Source organism: Astatotilapia calliptera, chromosome 8 (genome assembly GCF_964374335.1).
Source record: "Astatotilapia calliptera chromosome 8, fAstCal68.1, whole genome shotgun sequence".
Classification (NCBI taxonomy): domain Eukaryota; kingdom Metazoa; phylum Chordata; class Actinopteri; order Cichliformes; family Cichlidae; genus Astatotilapia; species Astatotilapia calliptera.
This window is the reverse complement of record NC_137429.1, coordinates 7461344-7486571: the sequence shown is the minus strand read 5'-3', so window position 1 is coordinate 7486571 and position 25228 is coordinate 7461344. Positions and strand designations below refer to the sequence as shown.

Genomic DNA, 25228 nt, shown 5'->3' with positions numbered 1-25228 from the left:
CACACGGTGTTTGCTGTGGAGATGTGTCACAATTGTAGCAGTGAATGTAAATAATCAAGTTTCGGATGCATGTGAAACAGGTGTGACATATGAAAAACAGAACGTGTATAGCTTTGTTGGTCACAATGTCAGCAAGGAGTGCTGCGTGAATGCATAATAGACTTCAAAGATAACTGCCACTGGCCTGAAAACGGGGAGATAGGAGAGAAAGCCACATAGAAATAATAAAATCAAATAGATCAAAGCGGCGAGTGTAAGCACTTATTGGCAAAAGAAAGGTAGGACAAAAGAGGCGTCACAGAAAGTGCATTAGTGCGTCTGGATACTAAAATAAACACACTTAAGATGAGTGTTTCTTTTGGTTTTTTCTTTGGCAGGATGATGTCAGAGAGGAGGGAAAGCCAGGGCGATGATCATGGCCATTTTTGAAGAACAGAGACATAAAGAGGCAGAGTAATGTTCCTCTGTTTCCACCTTGCTGTGGCAGAAATTAGAGGTAAGGATTAAAAGAAATAACTGGTTCCTGATTCCTACTGTCATCTGCCCCTTCAAAGAGGTCTCAGTGAGAGGAGAAGTAAGCGCTGGGGGGGAGAGGAACTAGAAAATGCCTTGAAGGGATGTCAGTGCTAATTGTTTCCTACTTAGCCAAATCAAATAAGTTACATCTTTGTGGGTTGTTAGATATGAAAGGAACCTGATTAAAGCCTCTTAAGAGCCCGTAGGGGTCACTGGATGCCAGACTACATTTTTTTTTTAACTTTAAGAATTACCAGATGTTTTAATGGCAAATCCCTCTTTGCCTGGCGCTGAAAAGAAATACAGGTATTAATTGATAAATTATAAAAACTTATTAAAACATGAATTTTAGCAGTCAAACATGATGCATGTTTCAGTAATAACTTTATTTTGGTTAGGTTTGTATCAAATGAAAATCCCAAGAGATGATATCAGCAGCATGCATACTACAAGTATGATAGGGTGAAAAATATCAGTTGTGACATGATTATTAATGCAAAGTGTTATCAGGGACTAAAATAGCACTGGCTTTGACTCTGTTTTTATAAATATGATTATTACTGTGACAACAGACGGAGGAAAAAAAAAAAGCAGTGCTTAAAAGCGATCTCTCTTTTTGCCAGTGTTATTACATGTGCAAAAGTCACCATCAAACTGGATTAGGGGAATAGGATTGCGATGCTCGCCTTTGATCTGCCAGATTACAGTAAATCTTCCACGGCACAGAATGAAAAGTCAGCGAGAGAGAGTGAAAAAGAGATGGGAGGGGGAGGAGGGGATTCTGCAGGGGCCCCGATATCCATCCCGTCTCTCGGCTAAGCCGAATTCTTCTTCCTTTGCCTCGTGCTTCCAGGAGATTTGGTGTGGCTGTGATGTCTGAGTCCAAGGAGACACAATCAGGACAGTTGCTAATATGGCAGCCGAGGAGAAAAAAAAAGAAGAAGGGAAGAAAGAAAGTGACAAAGACACTTTTGAATAATGACATCTCTGTTTTTTCAACCTCTATTTTAGATCCATGCAGCCAAACATGCACATGAAGACAGATCACATGCTTCTATGAGCTGATAGCTCGTACTAAAGCAGTCAGCAAAATGACACACTGGCACCACTCCTCCTAAACTCTTTAATCTATGATGTGCTCATTTGATGTAGGGTGGGTGCAACCATTTGCAGTGCTAGCTAACAAATCTAATATATTAGATCCCCAGACTACGTCAGAGCGCAGTTAGATTAGAGCTGCTGTCTGTTTATCTGTGCGGATGAACAAAGCTTGATAATAGCTCTGCTAATTAACTCCAGACTACATAGAAGGAGTTGAGAGCTGTTTCCTGGCTAATCACAAAACAAATATACCCGTTCTCTACAGCATCATCGCCACCTCTATCCTGCTCTTCTCCTCGCCCTGCCATCTAGACAGCATGTTTACTTAGTCAGGATGGTATCTTTTACCAAAGGAGGACGAGACCTTTAGCTCGATCGGCTAATATCTGCTCATCTGTTGAAAACCCCAAGATTCTTCAACAATTGTGGTAATAAATCTCTCTCCGGGGCCAGCTGGGAATCAATCTGAAAGTGTGCAAGTAAGAAGACAGGAAGACAGATAGTGAGAGTGAGGAGGTGAGCATAGAAGAGGAGAATTAGGAAGTTCTAAAGGCGTGAATGACAAAACATTTTATTTTTTATGTTTTTATTGGCAAACAAAGTAAGGACAACCTGGAGACTCTGTTAGTAACTCCTAAATCCTGTGATTGCCAGGCTCCCCTTATTACACATGAGTCAGATGGTCCAATTACAAGCTGCTGAAATTCTGGCGTCACTCTGTTCTCTGAGTAACTACAAAGTACTGGATCACTATCAATGATATTTTGAACATTAGTCATCAAGTCCGGGGAAGTCAGAATGACTGCAGTGTCCATCTTAATAAAAACAGATGCTTTCCCACATCCTTCTGTTAAATTTCCCTCCTTCTTTTACAGCTTTTTATTTAATTTCATTTTAATTTCATTTTGTTTTTGCAACTATCATCTTTATACTTCTTTCCACTTTTTACATGTTGACGTTTCTTCCCCTTTCCCTCTGTTCCTTGTGAGAGTGTGTGCCCAGTGCTCAGGCTCTGGGGTAAATAGCTGGAAAACATTCAGACATTAATCAGACTGTCGCCAGACAGAGCTGACATCACAGGCCTAGCAGGATAAACACCCGCATGCATGGACACAACCGTGTAAACATATAGGACACATACAGACACGGGTAATTTTTTTTTCCTTTCAAGTACAGCCCGACCTTTTTTCTTAGTTTGATAAACAGTCTGGAGTGGGACACTAATTGGCGCACACACTGTACCAGGCAAGTACACAGAGGTGTACACATATACACGTTAGCTAGGATGAATTCACTGCTTGGAGGGGGATAGTAAACAGAGGTGAGCCCATGCTTATGACCTAACAGAGTTTCTAAAAGGAAAACATGAAGCTGGCTGGTTTTGGGATTTATTGCAAATTTGGGCATTTTTGGTTTTACGGATCACTATGTTTTTTCAGTCACCAACTGTAACATTTTGCGGCATCATACTCTAACCTTCCACTTTTTTAGTCACAATGAGGTGGCAGGTCAACTCCAGAGTATATGGTGGACCATAGGCAGCACCTCTCCAAGAGACACATCGTCAGTTGACAAAGTGAAGCATGTGGATTTTAAGAAGCGTGTACAAATAACATCTTCTTCTATATTAATAATTTTTACAGTGACAGTGCAATTTTGTTCTATTGTCTTTATCCAAAGTTTAAATGAGCCCAACGGTTGTGTTAAGACAAACAGGCTTTAATGATTTTTATTTTATCTTTTATGATCGCTGTCTAACTGATCCGGGCAACTTAAAGCTACAGAAAACACCTGAAACTGAAAATGTTTACCCTTCAGCTAATGCCAGCTTAACAATTAACCAGGTAATATATAATGTCTTTATTTAATTTAACAGTAATTTAAGAGTAAAGTATCTATGTTTCTTGAAAAAATGCACTGATCATTGATCTTTGGATGTTGGCTGCCTCTTTTTCCTTGCTCTGTCAAGATAAAGCTGCTTCAGCAGTGTTGAGCTACAGACTTTGGGGAGGTCAATCCATGAGTGACAGTGTGTTTATACATGTATCCAGGTATACTATTACTGTAATGTGTTTTGATCATGTTGAAAAATGAAGTCGCCAATCAGACACTTTCCAGAACTGCTGACTGAAAGCAGCCCCAAACCATGACAGAGCTTCCACCGTGTTTTACTTGACCACTTCTGTACGCAGACAACTATTTGAATTTGGATTCATGACTCCATAAGTTCAGTGTCATCAGCCTTTCTTTCTCTTTCTTAAGAAGGACTTCTTGGCAGCTGCTTTTGCATTGAGACCATTTCTCATGAGGCTTTAGCAAACAGTAGACGACTCATTTGAAGGGCCAGATGCATCTGTCAGCTAGATGTCCATCCCCATTTCTTGAGAAAATGACTGCCAGACACTGTTCACCTGCTGCAGATATATTTTAAACTGCCACTGCTTCTATTATTGTCCACTTCTCCAGTTTCCTATTTTTTTAAGGAAAAGATGGACACCATGCTGTGATATGTCAAGTTTTTGACTAATAGCTTTTTGAGAGTCACGGTGTTTGTGCAAAAATACAGTTTCCTGCCTGCCAAACTGTGTTATCATTATGCATTTTATGCTACAAGCTGCAAGTGACAAAGTGCCTAAAGATAACATTCACCAAGTTTAAATAGTAAGTGCCTGAAAATCGTCAGGTACAAGAAATGGACTGAAAATGAATAAAAGTGTCCAATGTCCAAAGAAAAACTTTAAAAGACCGCTTAAAAAACTTACAAGAAAATCTGGCCTTTTTGAAGCGAAATATAAAGAAATAAGAAGTGGCCCAAGACTTTTGCACATTGTTTTATAAATCATGTATTAGATTCCATTAACTATGGGAGTGCCTGATGATCTGCTCTGCAGTCCATTGGTGACTCTAGTTAAATTTTGTATAACTCAAAAGTTATTGTTTTTACACAAACATTAAAAAAAATCGCTTGGCTAAACTTTTACCACCAGTCTCTACATCTTAATCATTCAAAGATCAAAACGTGTTGGCAACCAACAGGTAAAAATACGTTTTTATTTAAAAATTACTGCATGACATCCAAATTTGGATCTCTCTAAATTCTCTAGAATAAACACACATCTGTGACTGAAAGGGAGACCAAAACAGAGATACCCAGACACACAGATGTTATAACAGAGGGTGTCAGACGGTTGATTTTTGTTAAAGGCAGCACTGAACAAAGAAGATTTCGTTGAACCCCCTCCTCCCCGACACATACGTCGAGCTTGGGGATTATTACATATCAGTTATAGAACGGAAGATTGAGGGAGCAGACATGCACCTCGCCTCGCACCTCCCAATCCCCAGCGGATGCAAGATGAGGGGTCCCGCTCTGGAGACAAGGAGCGCTACAGAGCTACAAAGGTTTTGCTATATCCACCCCCCCAGTTCTTTATACACCTATCCAGGCACAAAAACACACAAATACCCCAAGTAAGAACACCAGAATCTAGTATAGCAAACATGAGCTAGTATAAATGCAAAAAAGGTAAAATTCCAGGTAGAGGTAATTCTCTTATTTGTTGGCAATCTGCATAAAATATATAGTTCAGGGTTTAGACATTCAGGTCTGAGAATGTGTAGCTTTGTGTGTGAGAGAACGTGACTGAGGGTGCCGTGTAATGTCTTAAAAGCAGCCTTAAGAAACTGAGTTAAATATATGCATACTGTAGTGTGTATCATACAGAGGCATGCTAAATGAAGACGACATGTAGACATTTGTAATTCTCCAGCAGTGTGCCAAACTAAGGAGCGGAAACCACAAAAGCCCTTTCAGTGAGGTGATACACATTTTAGAGTATAATTGCTGAGATACCCGGTACACGGTCCCTAGCTGTAGCTCTCATTCTCAGTGTGTGTTTTCAGATCTGCAATCATTTACTTAGCAGAACAGACATGTCAATTACATGGGAAATACCTTCGGTATGAGAGTACTATCACGTAGTGGATTTGTGGGAATCAAACGTTTTTATTCAATTTGGGTCAATTTTCACCTATTTAAAAAGTAAAATTGCTGTCGTTTCATTTGCTAACTTGTATCCAAATGCTCTACTGAATAGACATTGTACATTACAGTTTATGTTGATATAGGAAATGTATAGAGTTATAGAACTGAAGCATTTTAAATTTTAAAAATAAAACAATCTGGAGTCAAAACTCTAAAAATGTCAGACTTGGTTGATTTGGTTTCATTGTGTGGTAACCGTGTGTGCATTTTGATAACAGCAGTCCTGAGAGGATTTATTTTGTCAGATTACTTCACCTAAGAAAAAAGAAATCTAAAGACAAACTATACAAGCCAACGGTTGGACGCTGATCTCAATATTACTCCTTTGAATTTTGTGGAACAATAAAAGCTTTCACTGTTCTTCCACAAAAGTAGTGACACAGTGAAAGATGCAGAAAAAATATAAAACAGAAATTTGGCAAATTCTCGTTCGGATTATTTCGTATTAAACTGTGATATTTTTACTTGCCATATTATCAAAGTTGAAGGCACATGGAGTATGCATTTCAACAAATATGTTTTCTGTTGACACTGTTTTGGTTTCTCATCAATATTTGTCAATTCTGTTTGACTTCATTACAACTAGCAATCCCTATAATTTCAACCATACCTGTCAATAAAATATATTCATTACAGCACCTTCGATAAGTGCACGAATTATACAGTTTCAAGGAGAACATGATGAAGTGGTTGCTTGTTCTCTGGGAGTGAGTGATAAAATAGGACATAGATATATTGTGTTGGCAGCCTTTGGGTTTGGGGTTTTAATCCAATGCAGGCGGAACAGCCAGGTCCTCATAAGGGTTCTTTTCATGGAACTGGGAGGCCTAGTGCTTTTCGGGGCCTGGGGTGCAGGGACAAGCCACCCATCCCCCCCTCCCCTTCCTCCTTATACCCCCATCCAGACCCTAGTCATCCTCCTTCCACCCCTTTGTGGGGCTTTTCCACTTTGATTTCATGTTTGCCCATCTCATGGATCTGAGAAGGGGCGAGGAGAGGCATTCCACAAAAGACCCCATGAGACGCTGCCCCCTCCACTTCCTGCACACTCGCTGCACATATACATAATAACCAACATACTCAAACACGCAGTGTCTTATCTATATACGTATAGATAAATGTGAATGAGCATGCATCACCAGAAATTCATTCGCTTTGCTTTCCACTTCCATCCAATGAGAGAAAAGTTTGTGCCAACTTACTACAAAAGGAGACTTCATTTGGCTTTGTTTTTAGTTTAAATGGTACTTTGAATGATTGCACTCACGTGCAACTTACTGCTGCACATCTTCAAAAAAAAAAATATGAAGAACCCTATAACCTCAAACCGTCACAACTCCCTGGGAGATAATGAACCCAACAGACTACCAAACCATGCAGGGGTCCCCCCAGCTGTTTCTCTCCCTAGCAGACTGCGAACTAGTCCCTGACTGGAGGTCTCAGGGTGTTCCCCTGGGGAGCCCCAGAGTTCTGGGTGTTAGTGTTGCCACTGGGGTTTTATAGACTCCCTACTGAGAGCATCTCCTCAGAACTGACAATGGCAGGCATTTATCCCCAGGGTGACCGTGCTGACCCCCTAAACTCACTCCCCTAAATCCGCTGGCCATGGACTGGCGGCTCCTTTCAGGGAGGCTTTCACAAGGTCGAACAAAGCATCCTGGCCTATAAGCAAGCCTCCTCAGTAATGCATCACTTGCAAACATTGAGTTTAAATACTTGCCTGGAAATAGGTAAGCATGTGTCCTGACATAAATGCAGTAAAACTACCAATCAAGAGATTTAATGATATTTATTAAGTGCCATCGTTGTTACAGAAGTGATGATATAATGACTCTCTAAAATGAGAAAACCTGAGTGGAACAGTCAGCTGTGAGCTACAGTGAATTTGCAAAGACAACAAAAACACCTGCAGTCAATAGAAAACTGCACCGACACATGTGCACAAGGGAATAAATCTCTCAAAGACGGAATAAAAACATTTTCTATTTTCAGCCTCTGCTGCCTTTTCTCATCCTCTCTGCTCTTTTAATTCCTTCACCTTGTTCTCTCCTTTCAAACACATTCCCTCTTTTCAGCCTCACTTCCTTTCCCAGTTTGTATTGTTGTGGTTGTTTCTTCCCCTCATTCCTCCTCTCTCTTTCACTCAGCACTTTTAATTCCACCCCCTATTTTCTCCTATAGAGGTGCCATTTCAATTGGGGGATGTGTTTGTGTGTGTGTTTGTGTGTACGAAATCGTGTGTGTCGGAGTCTGCATTTGTGAAAGCGTCTGTGCGAGATGAGGGAGGGGCCAGAAAGAAAGAGGTTAATATATGTGTGTGTGCATATGCAAGAAACAGAGTGAGCGAGACTAAGATGTTTTTTTGCATGCGTGCCTCAGAGTGTATGTCAGCGCATGCACGCCTTTGTGCATGTGATGGAGATGCAGTAAAGAGGTTTAACCCTCTATTTTAGTTTATGCGCGTATCCTTTTGGGGACCCCTGCCTCAAGGAAGAAGCTTCCTTTTATTCTCTCTTTTTTTTCGCATTCCAATACATCCTATAGACCCTGTTAAATGTGAACAAAATAGGTTGAGTGCTCGACGTGAGTGATAGACGTCTCTGTTATTCAGCTTTTGCATTTGTTACTAAACGCTCCTAATGACTGACATGTTTCAGCTTTCAAAAAGAGAAGCAAATCCATTAGAGAAAAGAACATATAGAGGAAAAAAATCTAACGAATTTGATAATGTCGGCAATATTATAAAAGAAAAGACGTCAAGATACCATTCCGCATAACTTGATATAGTTTCATTGTGGAGTGTTTTAAATTTCAGAAACCTGATTTCCATTGCTACAAAAAAACAAAAGCCTAGTATTAATAAAAATCAGCAATTGTTAGAATAAAATACCCCGGGGCAGCTTATGTGATTCAAAGCTGTGCGAAAGACAGAACTAAGCAGCTCTCGGATCAGCTATGTGATTTCACACACACACACCAGGTGTATTTCAGTGGTTAGTCATAGATTTGACCTTTAACCTTTAGCATTAGTGCACTGTGACAAGCTAAAAGGAATTTCATTGCAATAAAAAGTTGCACAACAAGGGACATTTGGCTTTTATACTAAAGTAACAGGGAGTAGAGATCAGATCTGGTTTGTTTCAAAAGAGAGAGTCTTCCATTTTTTTCCCACTACTGGTTTCAGAAAGGTTGTTGAGACATAATATGCGGTTAGGTCAGACAAACCACAGTACATGCTACTCTAAACAACACACCACCAGGAAAACTAGCTTCCATATTACACATGACAGTAGGCACATGAGTGGTTGTAAGCAGAAGAATATGGCCCCAAAATGCAGATTTTTGACTGTGGGATGAATAAATTTTACATCCTTGGCAATTTTTTTTGTATTATAATGGCATCAAGATCTATTGCTACTTTGAAATTAGCCATAAACAAACAATGCATATGAAAAATATAGTCTTTATTGACAAAAGCCCTTTCAGGTGTGCAACTGCCCAGATCTAAGCTCTAGGAGTGTCCTGTTTATTGTCCATATGCACTGCTGTGGTTCTGTGCTCTAACCTGACCTGCAATAATGGATACACAAGGGGTCAGCTGTGCATGGAGTGTAGAATATGTGGAGCAGGTTGTTGAGTGAAGTCTCATTGGGTGCTGTAGGACAGAAGGTCTGTGGAGAGTCAAAGGGTTAAATTGGAACAGGTTGGCAAAAAGTGCACACATGCATGTGCCACAGTTGGTACTGAATTGCAGGAGCACAAAGTCAATAGTGTCGGTCAATACTGACTAAGCATGTGTGGCTGGGTATTACCGCATGGCAAAAGGTCAGGGTTAAAAAGACTTGGCGGTTTAAACCCTGTGAAATCAAAAGTTTGCCTTTAAGGTTTAATCCAGGTTTCCTGCACATGCAAGCATGTGTCTCATATGGCCACAGAGGGTATAGCACGTGTACTATTCCATCAACCCATTTCAAGCATGCCTGTATTTGTGTGGGGAAGTTGAAGAATTTTAATGTTTGAGAAAAAAAGAGGAACCTGGTGGGTAGAGGGAATAGTTCAGCAAATGCACCACAAGGACATGCTGAGCATACAACAAAATGAATTATTTTCATCATTTAAATCAGTAGTGACAGTCGTTTTTTCCCCTCTATGGTCCAAACACGCGTTGATGCAGCAGGCCTCACACAATGGCCCGTGCTGCAGCACATATATCATCAAGTACCTGTTAACAGTGGCCTGGAATCTCACAGAGCTCCTGAGTGGAATTTTTGCATTTACAGTAATTTTCCACATTTCTCTCAACTGCACCACATGTTTCTAACAGAATCCCCAAGATGCTCAAGGTATTCTTATAAAACCATCCACCCTTCATGCCATTGACATTTCACACTAACCAGAAGCACAGAGGGTTGGCTCAAATGAGTTCTGAGCCAGTGCCTTTCTGTGCAAAGCTTTCAGTCTTGAGATGTGAGCCAACTTTTGAAAGAACATGTGGGAATGGGTGGAGGATCGTTTGTTTCTATTTCAGTGTCAATCTTCTTAATCTCATGTAAGAACAGAGTCTTCCACCTCTGACTTTTGTGTTTGAAAATGCACAATAATGAGGACCAGTTTCACAAGTGCCAATAAAATGATTATGAAGCTAACTGGACTCTAAAGAATCAACAATGTTATGAGATAAGATTTTAGAGCCTCAAATGGCCACAACAAATCATTTGCAAGCTATAGGCCAAAGCTATTTATTCTAATTAATCCTGTAAAGTATCAGGCTTGACACAGTTGAGATTTATACACAGATTCTGTAGAAGATTCCCATTAGTATGCCTAGCGAGTGTAGTGTTGCAGAGACCTGTCAATGCATGGTTGATGTTAACTAAAGTAAAACAAAGCACCGGTGTGAAAACTTATATTCTGTGTCCAGCGTTTTTGAGCTAATTTTTCAGGCTTTTTCTTGGAGACCATGCTTGATAAGATAGCTGCATATTGGTGATTTGTTTGCATCCTAAAGGGTTCACATCCAGATTAAACAGAGGAACATATATTATCCTGATCTGTTTGTTCATTTAGAGACTTTATTAAAACACATTATTTCAGTGCCTCATCCTGCTTTTGGTGTTGATTTGGTATTCCAGCAAATGTGCAGGCAATCAGATGACTGGAACAACGGCACAAGTTCTAAAACGTTTAGATATCAACCAACCAAACTGAACAACAGTAAATCAGTTTTCCCATCGTGCACTCCCATTTTAACCAAAGGACATCTCTTAGTGAGGTTTCTAACCATTATATCAGTTTTCTCATTGTTACTGTTAGCAGGGCTCATCCTGGGCCCAGTAGGCCTCAGGGCAATAATCTGGAAGAAACCCTGGCATGCATGAATCACTGACAGCTGTCATTTAATAGCCACTGATTTTGGTTATTTTGTGTGGAAATATTGCAAAAACACAATGCATGACTGATGCATGACACTCCTCTATCCTTGAAGTTGGATGGATGGGAATGTAAGTAAACTTCACTCTTGTCCCCTTGTGAATTCACATTTTCCCTGTGGCAATGGCACCCATGCGCATGCACACAGAATTAGACAGTCACTCTCTCTCTCTCTCACACACACACACACACACCATGAAGGTTAGGGACTTTTTTTAGACATACTAATAACAGACTAACACTCTACACTCTGATCTTCAAAGCAGCTGAAGAGCAGAAGAGAATGCGACCACTGAAAAGCCCACTGAGGGAGATTTTGGCACATTCGAACTCACTTAGCCTGTAAATGAACACTTTAATATTAACAATTCACAGTAAAGCTGCATGCAGTGTTAGGCTACAGCCAAATGACTTTGGCAAACATGAAGTCTGAGTGAGGGGAGTGAATTTACAAGCAAAGAACGCAATAAATAAAAACAGCTTTTACTGTGTCTTTTTAAAAGCTCATAAAAAAGAAGTTTCCTTTCCTAATTTTGAAGTGTGAACTTAATAGATTTACAGCTTTTGAAACCGTACTGGATGCTTTATTGCTTATCTTAAAGTGGTTTGCAGACTAATTTTCAAAAACGTGGATCTGAAAACAAATTTCAAACAGTGGAGTGAGTGTTTCATGGTTTACTGTTGCTGCCAAGCAGAAAAATTGCAATCCTTTCAGAAACTACTCTGTAGCATTCCTGGATGTTAACAAAACTTCATTGCCAGTTTATTCAGCTATGGGGAATGGTAGTACTCATTTAGCCTGAACCGAGCTCCAGATTGTTTACAACTGACATTATAAAGCTGTCTTCAATGTCAGTCTCACATTTCATATGCCATAGCAGATGATATAAATGCAACTGGAGCATCCCAAGTATTTTGGCAAGGCTGTATTTCCTTCAGGAAACAATGTCCGAACGAGCCCAGCTGCCACTCATGTGCCTGGGGTTTCCAGCGGGCCTGAAGGGGCAAAATCACTCAGAATACAAGAGCTTGATATGGGAGGATATACAGGAAATTATATAACATCATCAAATCTTTGACATTGTTCTAGATAAGTGCTTTAGACAGAAACAAAAATATATGACAGACTTGAAATGGTAAGACTTGAAAGACGGAAGGTCACAGAAGCAATGCCTAAAACTTCTGGATGGTGACTGAATCCATGCAAGTTGATCTATATGGATCAGTTCTCTCAGATACAAAATCATTATTATAAAATGTGTGCTTGTCACTTACCATGGTGGAGGTTATTCTTGCAGGATGAGCTGTTGGGTTTTTGGTTATGACACCCAACTCCACTGGCTTCCCATCCACTCCAGATATATATTTCAGGTTCTTGGTTCTCACTTAAAGTTCTCTGAATGGTCGAGCATCAGCATGCATCAAATAACTTTTGTTCTGTATGTCCCTAGCAGGTCCCGAAGGTCCTGTGACCAAGGCCTGTTGGCTGTGCACTGTACATCGCTGAAAACTAAAGGTGACAGAGCCTTCTCAACAGTAGCACCAGAACTCTGGAACTCTCTCCCCTTTAGTTTGAGGTCTGCAGACTCTGTTGAGCCGAATACTTACCTTTTTACAATTGCTTTCAATGAACTATTTTAATGTGCTGATGTGAAATGATATTTTTTGACTTATTTTGTTCAGCACAGTTTTACTTACATCCATAATGTAAGTAAAAGTGCTTTGAAATTTGTAATCTACAAGAAATCCATCATCTCATGTCTCAGTTACGCAGGCCTATAGACTCATCAGTGACCCTTTGACAACCGCCGGTTGCTAGAGAAAAATGTGTATTCCCTGACTGGATGGTTGAGTAGTTACTGGTGCTGACATTAGGTTAAAGTGTTGCACAAGTTTGCAAAGTTGGCATGAAAAATATAAATTTGTTTGCAAACACTTGCTAACTGCCGCCAAGACAGTGGAACTATAAAAAGTGTGATACACTTTCCCCTATGAAGTCAAAGTTATACTTTTGAAATGTGTTGGCTGCAGAAATAAGACATCTTTTATACTGAAGGTGAACCCATTTCACCCGATGACAGTCAGCAACCACTCACCAACCAGTCAGGGAGTACAGCAACCTGTGGAAACCCGCCTGTGAGACTGAAGCTTTAATTGGCTGTCATATTGCTTAATAGTAGTGGTGCAACGGATTGCGGTTGATCCGTAATCCGAACCGATCCCACTCCACGGTTCGGGACGCATGTTATCCGAAGATTCGAAAAAGAAGGAAAAAAAGTATGTGTATGGTGCGCAATGTCAGTCTGTCAAGCGATAGTTATGGCCAGCGCTGGCGGTCCAAGTGGAGGAACAGAGAAGTTTGCTGCATTTAAGCAGCCCTTTGCTGCCCAATCCAACCGGGCTAAAGCTATTACAAAAGCTACTGGGGTGTTTAGGGGGGAAGCCGTATTCCCTTGTGCAAAACAAGGGGTTTAAACTATGATGAAGGTGCTTGAGCCACGCTATGATATCCCTTTGCGCGTCCACTTCAGTGACAAGAATGTACCCAGGCATGTATGAGCAGGAAAAGTTTAAAGTTATGGCTGAACTGTCCCTGGCATCTTCTGAAAGCTACGTGACTGTGACCGCTCATTATATCACAGCGGAGTGGTAGATACAAAGCCCTGTACTGCCCTATATTGCACCTTAATTTGTTTTTATATAATTACGTGGAATGAGTCTTGAGTTGAATGTTTTAAGAGGCAAAAAATACCTAAATAAGTTCACAAGTAAATGTTAAAATTTTGTCTTTTTTTCTTCTTTTGCTGATCTGAAAATTGATCCGATCCGTGACTTAAAGCCGTGATCTGATCTGAACCGTGAGATTTTTGATCCGTTGCACCATTACTTAATAGCCACTGCTTGGACAAAAAAGTTGCTGATGAGAGCACACACACGTGGGCACAAAGGCATTAGGTTGCCATTAAGTAAAGTAATGAGTCGTGCAGTTCTGGCAAATGCCTTTAAATCTGGATCAGGGTGAGTGTCCACTGCAGCTTCAGTCATGTCTGTTCCTGAATACCTCACTGCATCAACACTAAAATAAAAAAATAAATAAAAATCACAAACACAGCCTGTTTCCCAGAGGCAAAACAACCCATGCATTAACCACGGCTTAATTTCCCCTGCAACATTTATCGAGGAAACATGTGGGCCTAACAGAGATCTAGTTCGTTGATTACAGATTATTTCAGCGAACAACATCCTTCGATTCCAAGAGAAAGAATCTGTGAGTCATAAAAGGTGATAAAAGGCAAACAATAACAACCGGTGCCTGAAAACACAAACAATACATGGGAAGCTCTTTGTTCCCTGCAGGTTCCCTGTGCTAATGCAATAAAGTGCTCATTCGAGGCGAGCCATTTTGGAATCCTAACAGATTGGGATGTCAATAATGACTTTCAGCTTAATTTTGAGGCAGATCAAGTGAAACTGCTGAATCTGATTTCTGGGTGAGAATTTGATAGGAGGGCTAGCTGGGAGCATAAAACCACACTGGGTTTTAACCGCAGGCAGCTTTCAAGGAGCAAAACAGCAGAAGACACACAGCCTCAAAAGAAATCCTTGAGTACCAGCATCAATTACCACTATTAATGCACACATTACCCAGGCCCTCATTCTTTTTCTATGTGTGCTTCCTTGCACTCATACTAGTCGGGTGCACCCCAGGCTACACAGGAGAGTGTGTGTGTGTCTGTGCATGTGTGAGGAGAGAGAATATGCGTTTACTCCTGTATACTCGTGCCCATTTGTGTGTGTGTGTTGCTGGGTAATATATCATCTCAGCCTGAATAGACCCCCAAGCCAGAAGTTAATGAAGTGAAATGAGACTTATTAGCCAAAAACCTTTAAAGTCACTGACAGGCAACGTGGAGACATAAAGACAGCCTGAAATTATTAATGACAGTTGAAACATAGGTGCGTGAAGGGACTGAGAACAGAGGGGTAGCCCACAAAATTTGCATTCTGTTGAAGGAAAAACAGATTAAAAAAATTAAGAAACCCAAACTTGAATGTGTCATTCCCTTAAAATTTTGCTCTCTTGCCAGGAAAAATATAAAAGTTCCAACATTTAATAATGCTCGTGAGTGTACCTCCATGATTTTAAAGCAAAGATTTACACTTGACCCTTATATGCTCTGCAGTGGATTCACAGAGCAGTTGAAACCATGTGATCCACAGGGTGCACAGTTCTCAATGGCTTTATTTTTTAGGTGAATGCGCGGCCTGGACAAGCCAAGTCAGGTAATGATCAGTCTAATTGGACAGGAATGACTACCTATCAGGCTGATTGCTGCCACTACTCATCATGCAATAGCAGCTCAGCAGGGGACCAGCTCTGTCTGACATGCAGCACATGACTACAGCTGTTGAAGGGGCGGCAGCGCCTGCTGCCAGGGGCTGTTCTGAGGTCAGCCAGCGAACAGTGGTGCATTTCTCATCACTGTCAGAGATTTGGAAACGGTCCTCACACTTTGGGCGAGGAAGCCCCTTGACCAAGAAACCAATGTGCCAGACTTGTGACAGTCTGTCGATCAAAATGACTGGAGAGATGTTTGTGTAATTTATGTTCTCTTGTTAGAGACTTTGAAGGCTCACATGTAGCACAAGTGTTTCTGCTGTTGCCCCACTCGCTGAAGGCTAACAACAGATAGCAACAGATGTAGTTAAATTAAAAGATTGGGTTTCGCCTCCACTTCTCCACATATGCCACGATAGATCCAGTTCTTCAAAGATGCTTTGAAGCCTGATACATGTAGATGCCTTTGAAAGATCACAAAAAAGCAAAAGTGGTCACATTGGATCGTGATAACCCAACACTGTTTGTTGCTCCCTCTTTAGTTGTGACCTTGGGTTGACCCCACTGGTGTTTACTTAAGAAGCCATGAAGACTGAGTCACTTGTTTTGCTGAAGGCCAAAGACCTGAAGACCCAAAAGTACCTGGCAGCACCATATGCTAGTTAGCGTATGTTAACACTGTTGGTCGTGGTTTGCTTCATGAAGTCATGAATTGCTCAAATGGAAATTAAACTTGACAGCATCGTACTTCTGATCAGAGGGGACACTGACGTAATGACCCATTCTAAACAAAGACAACTGTGTCAGAGAATTACAAAGTTTGGATTAGCTATGAGCTGCATCAGTTACGGTTAGCCTTTAAGAGAACAACATTCAGTTTAGCAATTAAGAGGTAGGATGGCCTTGATTTGGATTTGCTGGATGTAGCATTTTTCTCGCCCTTTCACTTTATATAAATCAGAAAACATGTTTAGTAATTGAATAAAGACTTTATGGCCTGTTATTTCTATTAAATGCAGGGAATGCATTAAAGATTGTGTGCAATATTTCCCTGCTCCATCTCTTCACATCTGCAGCTCTCTCAGACAGTAAAACCTACATTTTTGCACACAGCCTATTACAATAAATGATTCAGCTGCACTCACAACTAACTTCCTTAGATGCAAAATTTTGACTGAGATCTGACCTAGATTCAGGTCAGTCCTTCATTCTCCATTTCCCTCTCAAAATCTTCAGGAAGTAGAAGGGGCGATGTAAGCTAGGTGAAATGCAGTGTTTGTCGACTCACAAAACTACACGAGGCGAAGTGAAGAGTTGCCAGGAGGTAAGAATTGTATGATCAGAGCTGAATGGGAATATATGGATGGTGTGGTTCATCTGCTGGTCAGACTTAGCCCACAGTCATAAAAGCTTCTCTTTGATCATCTCACATTGTGGACTTAACTCTAAATCAGAGCTCTGGGACGCTTTGCCAGTGGTTAAAAACATCCAAATAGTTATTTTCTGTGTTCAGTTCCAGCTGTACTTTGTACTTGGGTATTATTCGACCTACTAGCATGCTGGAAGACTTTTGGTGTGATTTATCTTTATACAATTTGCAGTTATATCACAACATCAGAGCAGTTAGAAGGAAGAAACAATTAAGTGGTGTTGCTGATACCTATCCTTTAATCAGCAAGCCACCTATCTAAATTTCATTGAAGCTTTGTTGGTTTTTGCTACTCGGTTATAAACTGACAGTAACGACTAATCTTAAAACTTTAAAAGTTATGCTGAATCGACTTGGACAACTTTTTAATGCTACAAAGCAAACATGACAGTCTCTGCTATCTTCAGCCTGCAAGGTCAGCAGTGCTGCTTCCAAACAGAAGATGGTTTCACACAATCACACCTTCCTCTAATGCTTGCCACTGCAAACTGTCTTACACTTATCAGAGAAGGCAGAAAGCAACAGAAGAAAGGACCTTTTAATGTCCGGTTGCGGGTCCATTTTTATGACTGTGTCGTCTCCGTCTCTCAGGCTTACTGCTGTCTACAGAGCAAATAGTGTGGTTGTCTGGATTTGGGTGGCAAAGGATTTGCTGTGGATGTGTGTGCTTGCTGGAAATGCGTGATAACTCATATAATTAAGGTTAATTCCAGTGCACTGGTTAATTAACAAGAGAAGGAACAGATTACTTTACTGATGCTGAAACAATCAATGGACAACGCAATCGAAAGTAAATTAATCAACAATGTTTTAGTAACACTTAACTCATTAAAGTCATTTATAAAGCAAATAGTGCATGCTCAAAGCTCTTTGGATCCAGCTTTAAAAAATATAATGAATATAATGAAATGACTCTATTAGTTGTTGAAAAACAAATGAGCACGCTGGAAAAAAAACCCACACATTTAGGTTATTGAGCTGATTCATCAAAACAAGAGATTTTTTTTTTTTACTTTTAAAGCCTAACAAAACTGTGACTGTGGTGATGTTCTTGAGTTTTCAAGGGCAGGATTAGAAAGTAAAAACAAAAACAGTTAAATGTCAAAATGCCCTTGCAGACATGGGACGAATGAATAGTGGAGTCTGTTTCGGTCAGTGCATGCTTATGGGAGCATAGAAAAGGAAAAATGGTTGGTAGTCTGAAGACCTCTGGGACCAGGGACGCTGGAGATAAGCCACCTAGTATCAGCACCCGTAAGTCTGTCTGAGCGTCTTCATGTCAATCAGAATCAGAATCAGAATCAGTGTCAAACCACTAGGGTCCCCTGTACTGATAACCCCTAACAGGAAAAGAGCCTTTTATGTTGCCTGACTGAGCCTTTTACTATACCACACACACTCACACACACAGAGGGAGAGAGACAGACACACACACGCACGTGTTCATGCCATTTTATCCAAGAATAGAGGAAATTCACACCATGAATTCAATCACCACTGATTACTATTCCTAGAAGACACACAGGCTGACTGGATGAATTTGTAAAGAAAAAGAGCATACAAATAGGCAAGAGTATCTCAGTGGTGTGAAACAGCAGCTTTGAGGGATTGTGGCCCTGAGGCTGCAGGTCAAAGTTCTCCTGAGGTCAGCTGCAGCAAAATTGACTAGCGACAGAGAAAGGGAGGGAGAGCAGGAATCAGGGGCGATTGAGAATGATCGAGAGAGACAGGGAGACAAGCTCCAGAGCCACTGATACAGCTCCCAGGTCTCTTTGATCTATTACAGCGAGCTTCCTGAAGTAAACACAGGCTAATTGTCTGGGTCAGGTTGAGATGCTTATCTGCCTTTGCGTGTCTGTTACCTGCAGTGATCCGATACGTTTCTTCAGCAATCCAGAAGAGGCCAAGATTGTCAGACCAAATCAGATTCCTGGTGGTACTAATGGAAACACCCAACATTTCACTGCTTCAATCCACCATTCACCATTAAATGCATCAGCAAGTCTAGGCCAGCTTTGACCCTACACGTATCCATCGACCTTTTAATCCATCAAGCGTGCCTCAGAATTAATACAAAACTGATAAAGAACAAGTTACAAAGAGCTTTAAAAGCCTCTCTAAGTCTGCCGGTAACTTATCTTTTAATTGTCTGGTTACTTTGTTTATTAAAGTGTGCTTTGTTCCTGAAGTTTTAATTTCACTTTAGAATCAAGCTTTTCTTCCACTGTGCTAGTACTTCTGCTTTTCAGGGCTATCCAATTTTGTTTAAACGTGTTTTATATGTATGTCCTATCCATCAGTGGGATGGTGCATCTTGGTCCACATGAGGTCTTTTGCCAATAGTGAACAGAGAAGAAAAGGGCCACGAAAATGAAGACAGATAGAAAATTAAGGCAGAAAGAGGAAGGCATGCATTTTCAGAGCTTTGAAGTTGACCTTTTGGTAGACAGGCAGTGGAGACAGGAAGCTAGGGATGACAATATCCTCCTTTTGAACTTCCTAGTATAAATATTGGTGGTGATGTTCTAATGTTGCTTTCCTTGTGATCCCATTCTAATACAGACCTTTCAGAAAGCCCTTTATGTGGATTCTGCTTCCTTTCTCTGCACCCTGAACCCACAGTTCAGACAACAGGGGTCTCAAGGGGGAAATAGCTCATCCAGTGATGACGCTACTCATTGCAAGCCTGATTGGGTTTAGTGATGCCTGGGGGGCCTATGGGCAGATAGTAAAGATATATAAATACACCATGGTTACTGAGGCTACTGGAGACACACATCAATGAACTGATGTTGGAAGGTCTGTTTTCATGCAGATGGATATAAGAATTTAGGGGAAGATTTTTTTTTCTTAAACAGTGTCTGAGATGTTTTCCTCGTCACTATATAATGCTTTTGTAAACCTATAGCATCTACCTTACCTGCTTCCATACACTCCATTCAATTCTGAATGAGGCAAAGGCAACAGCCCTGCACTGGGGGTGGGGTATGGGCAATAAAGAGCAATGGAAAAATCCAATGCAATTTAGGCAGACAAATTTATGTTTTGATGTGATGTGTCTAAATCTGATTGATCTAAAATCCAATTGCACAGCCTTTATAAAAGCTTCTTTTATATAGATCTTTTTTTAAAAGAATCACTCATGAAATCCTATTTACAACATCGCCATATTCCCAGCAGCCTATAGCAGAGCCAGTAAAAATACGTTAATAGTATTTTGTCTTTAAAATTGCTCTGTAGCTGCCACCCTGAAAGGAAGAAATCTGTTTTATGCAAAGATCACAAAGTGCAACAAAAACACGTTGGTGGTCTGTTTGCAGATACACGTGTTTGTGTGTAAGAAGTGGTTTCATTTAAAAGCAATGCTTTGTATGCATGTATGTGAAACAGAGATACAGCCACCGCTGCTGGGCCGGTCTTCTATCTGGTAGCTGCATCACTCCACCTCAGGCGCAGGGCTCCACTCTGTCACTCAGGGTGACACATGGAGAAGCAGCCCCTTGCCCGTGGCGTACAGAAGGGATCGCCGTCCTGTCAATGTCTGTCACTCTGGCTTTGTCCCCTGTCATACCCTGACGCTGGCAGGTTAAGAAAAAGGGGGGGGGCCATCAGGGGACAGTGATAGATTGACAGGTGACAGGTGAAGCCAGGGCTACAGAGATCCAGACACTCATACATAACCCAGTGTGGTTCAATATGTTTGACTATGTGCTCGCATATACAACACAGCTGGAGCCAGCTTAATATACAAGGTAGAAACACACAAGTGGCATCAATGGCATTATTCCTAGCATCCTCCTCTGTCACACCGGAGCTCCTCTTTCATCTGTGAATCCTCTCTAAGGTCTTGCTCTTTTTCTTCCTGCCTGACACCTTCATCTTCAACTTCTTTTGTTCAGTATATTCACTATCCCGCCACTGCACATATCCACTCCATCCCAAACTTCCCTCTCTGACTTTGTCTCCATATACAATTTATATACACAGTTAAAGAAAACAAAAAACAGCATGCAGGCATATCTTTTTTTGATCAAGTGTACCCAGCTGGGCTTCACATGTACCAACTGTAGTGATGCTGCCGATAGATCTAAGCAAGAACTGAAAGTGTGTGTATAGAGGGGTGTAGGCTTGGGATTATGTTACATTTTTCATGCAAGAAAAGGCAAACACTCCAAGACAGAAAGATTTATTTTTTTTGCCTTTTTGCTGGCAGAATTACAGATGGATGTCTCTATTCTAAAATCAGTTTTATGAGACAAGTAATGTTGTTAAATAATTGCTGAGAAAATACACGGAGACATCAAATCATCTGAGTGCAACCGAATTGCAGCCAACATATGTGAACGTCCTAATATGGGACTGAATTTACAGCTCTCCTTGTTGCTCAATGGTCTTTTAACGGCCATTATGGCTGCAGCCTTTGCTCCCAAACCGAACATTAGTCCGTCACTGCAGCTCGAGTCTAAAGCTGATGCCAGAGGTTGCACCCAAATCATTGTATGTGACCTGAATCTCCCATTCCATTACCCAACACTCCCTGTGGAGACAGTAGAGGTCCCTCAACAACTGAACTCCGACCCCAGCCCTATCAACAGGAAGAGGATTTATAGGCACCCACACAGGCATTTGAACTGTCTCACCTTGTGTCTCATAGACGACATAGAGTCATGATGATGCCATAGTTTTGAGGTTTTTCTCTGAAATGTGATCTAATTCTTCATATCTGCAGTATTTCAAGAGGCAGTATTAGTCAGGGGGATGTTTGAAAAGCTCTCTTTCGTTTAAACATTTTAACCATCACCTCTCCCCCTCATGCGATCGATCGATCGATAGATCGATAGATCGATAGATAGATTTATTTTACACATAACATAACAGACAACTTGGAAAATAACCCATTTTTGATTGCGGTCCCCACCGGTCCGTGAGTCGCTTGGTACAACGAGAGTTCAGGCTTGGGTGAAATTCATGGTTTTCAGGGTTTTTATTGTTAACTTGGTTTCCCTGGGTCTTTTCCCGTGTTGTAGTTGTGTGTCTTATTTTGAAAAAAATATTTACGCATAGCGACCAGAGCATTAAGGGGCAGAGAGGAGGACGTTACTCTCAATGTTGTTTGTGCATTTCAGGAGGACGCGGCTAATAAAGCTACACAATTACCCAGTGAATTCATGTTTATTGTTATTATTATATTTACAAAATACCACAGTTTTTGTCTCGGTCGAATCATTTTATTTTGTTGTATTTACCCGCGACACCTTAAAGGCCGCTCCGTGAAAACATTGACATTAAACCGGTCCGTGGCGCAAAAAAGGTTGGGGACAGCTGTCTTAGGACACTTTAGGTATTCCGTGTTATTATTGTTATATATTTTCCAAAAGTGACTGCCTACAACCATGTGTAAAATACAGCGTAGGTTCTGTCATGATACGGAGCTAGATTTCAATCAGGAGTGTTGGGGATCTTGTCCAAATTGGTGAAAATGCAATACCTGAATGGCAACGGTTTCATTTTTGATCCCAAACATACTGAGAATGCAGTAGAACCATACCTGGATAGAAAAAACAGCATGCAACACATGTTGTCATGAAACAATGGGATTGTCATGTATGTCAAAACTGACATGTAATAAGTAAAAACTCTAACCCGAGTAAGAGTACTTGGACTATGTAGTGTACGCAGTGGAAGTGTACCAAAGAAAGAAACAGGACTAAGAGAGAGTGAAAGAGAAGCAGACAGTGGTTCACGCAGTAGGATAATGAGGTCAGTTAGTGCACTATTCATCTTCATTTGTCAAAGCAACATTGTGTATGCATCGCTGTATTTAACTGGTGTTCTGACAATGCAGACTCAAACCTCCAGTCTCTTGCTCTAATACAACCATCACTTTTTCAAACATACTTTCCAAACAACAACTCAACTTAGTGTATTTGCCAGAATTATCGTCAGCCCTGTAAGTGTCAAGAAATACTCCCATGTTTTGTGTATTTATATTATGGGGTAGATTTGATTAACAGAAACAAATCCAAGACTCGAGGAGGAGAGCCCACAGATGTCTCAAGGAGCGGTGGCTCAGCCAGACTGACAGGATGAATACCTCTGCTGATCCACAGTTTGGGATTCTTTGGACCCACGCTCATACTGTGACACAAATATCTGGCAGGCAATAATATTCCTAAAAATTGGTGTAGGAAAAGAGGAATGGAAAACTAGATTGCAAAAGTAACTGACACAAGCACATTTAGACAGCTAGAGATATACAAGACGGCACGTACTTCCAACATATTTATGCACAATCACACATTATGTGAGTTTTTAATAAGTAAAAAAGGAATGAGTACGTACGTTTTTAGTACTGTAGCTGGTATGAGGAAACAAGAAAAACATTAAAGAAGAGAGAGACGAGGAAATACATGTACATTTTTACCGTTCACAGAGTCCTGGGAAGCCTGTGAGACATGGAGAGATTGGTGGGGATATGTGAGGAGCAGCACTTGAAAGCCCATCCAGGAGTTTAAGATGTTCAGAGGGAGTTACTGGTCATCTGCTCTCTCTCCCCCCTTCCCTCCTCTGCTTTCCTGAGTCTTTTCAAGCTCTGGGCCCACAGACCCTTTCTTCTTTTCTCATCCCTTAGAGAGTCCTGACATGGATGACAGGTACAAGAGAAAAGAAAGACTGTAGATGTGTAAATAGAGGAAATGGAAGGTAGTGGATGAAGTGAGGGACTCCAGACAATGGAGGGAATGAAAGAAAGTAAGAGAGAAGGTGAGAAGTGAATGTAAAACAGGATATACTGTATAATCCTTTAATATTATTTGGCTGACTTTCTGCCTTAAAGTTTAGTTCAAAGAACAGTCTCAGAGAAACTTGGTGCCGTGATAAAAAAAAAGAAAAAATCCAAAAGACATAAAAACAAATATGGTTGCCATGAAGGCATGAGTAGGCAGGTCAAGTTCATTTCACACTTAAATTATCTTTGGGCCTAACTGTGTGATCATAAGCATAATGTGGAAATTAGAATGTTTTCCCCAAATGGCTAAAAGCATAGATCTATCCTGGTTTATCTCAATAATTCAAGCTGCTGGTGGTGTTGTAATGTGTGGGGATATTTTCCTGGAACTCTCTGGGCTCCTCAGTACCATTTCAGAATCATCTAAAAGCCACAGCCTCACTGAGCTCTGCTGCTGACCAAGTCCTTCCCTTTACGACCACAGTGTACCCATCTTGTCGTGGTTGCTTCCAGCAGGGTAACACGCCATGTCACAAAACTCAAATTAAACTGGTTTCCTGAAAATCAACTCACTATGTTGAAATGACGACTGCAGCCACCAAATCATAGTCAAATAGAATACCTTTGGGAAGTGGTGGAATAAGAGATTTACGTTATGGATGTTCAATTTGCAGCAACTGCATGATGCTATCCTGTAAATATAGACCACATTTCTGAATATTTCCAGCACCTTAATGAACCAATACCACAAAGATTAAGAAAGATTTGAATGCAAAAGGGACTCCAACCTGGTACTAGGAAGCAAAGCAGCAAACCGATACTTAAGTAAAATAAACTAAAACTGAATATCAAACCGCCCAACCCAAAATAAGATAAGATAAGATAGAACTTTATTAATCCCTCGGGTGGGTTCCTCTGGGAAATTCGACTTCCAAAAAAAAGCACAGCAACGACCGAAGTTACAGTTACAGAATTGTTTTATATATATATATATATATATATATATATATATATATATATATATACATACACACACACACACACACACACACACACACACACACATATAAATACAGAGACAAATATAAATAAAATATACAAAGGGGATAAATAGAATAAACAGGAATAAAAAATAAAAATACAAGTGAATTGCACATTTCAAGTATTGAGTCTATTGCACTGTTGACTATTTACAAAAAGTATTGCACAAGGTATTGTACAGTGAGGTGAAGAGGCACTACAGCTTAGTTGTTCCCCCCTCCTTTGTCCTCCTGTTTCCTGTTTCCCCTCCCTCTCCCCTCCAGAGAGGAGTTAAACAGTTTGATGGTGTGTGGGACAAAGGAGTTTTTAAGTCTGTTAGTTCTTGTCTTGGGGAGAAGCAACCTGTCACTGAACAGACTCTTCTGATTGTTAATGGCCGTGTGCAGAGGATGCCCAGCATTGTTCATTGAAATTCAAATGAACCCTAACAAGATGTTTACTGATGTAATTCTTGGAAGATACGATTAAAGAGATTATGAAATGCATTGTTCAATGTAAAATATGACTCCATATGTATTAGGCAGAGTGAAATGCAGGTTAAAAGTATCTATTTTCATTCTTTTATCCTTAGACATCCTCTTATAACCCTATTCAAATTTA

General features: G+C 40.6%; 1 long non-coding RNA gene across 1 annotated transcript; it reads right to left on the bottom strand.

The window, feature by feature from the left end:
* Nucleotides 1–883: 883 nt before the first annotated feature.
* On the bottom strand, nucleotides 884–24535 carry LOC113028173 (uncharacterized). The gene is made up of 2 exons (XR_013910908.1): nucleotides 23285–24535; nucleotides 884–1424 (listed from the first exon to the last, which is right to left on the bottom strand). It is a non-coding gene; the product is annotated as an uncharacterized LOC113028173 (long non-coding RNA).
* Nucleotides 24536–25228: the final 693 nt, after the last annotated feature.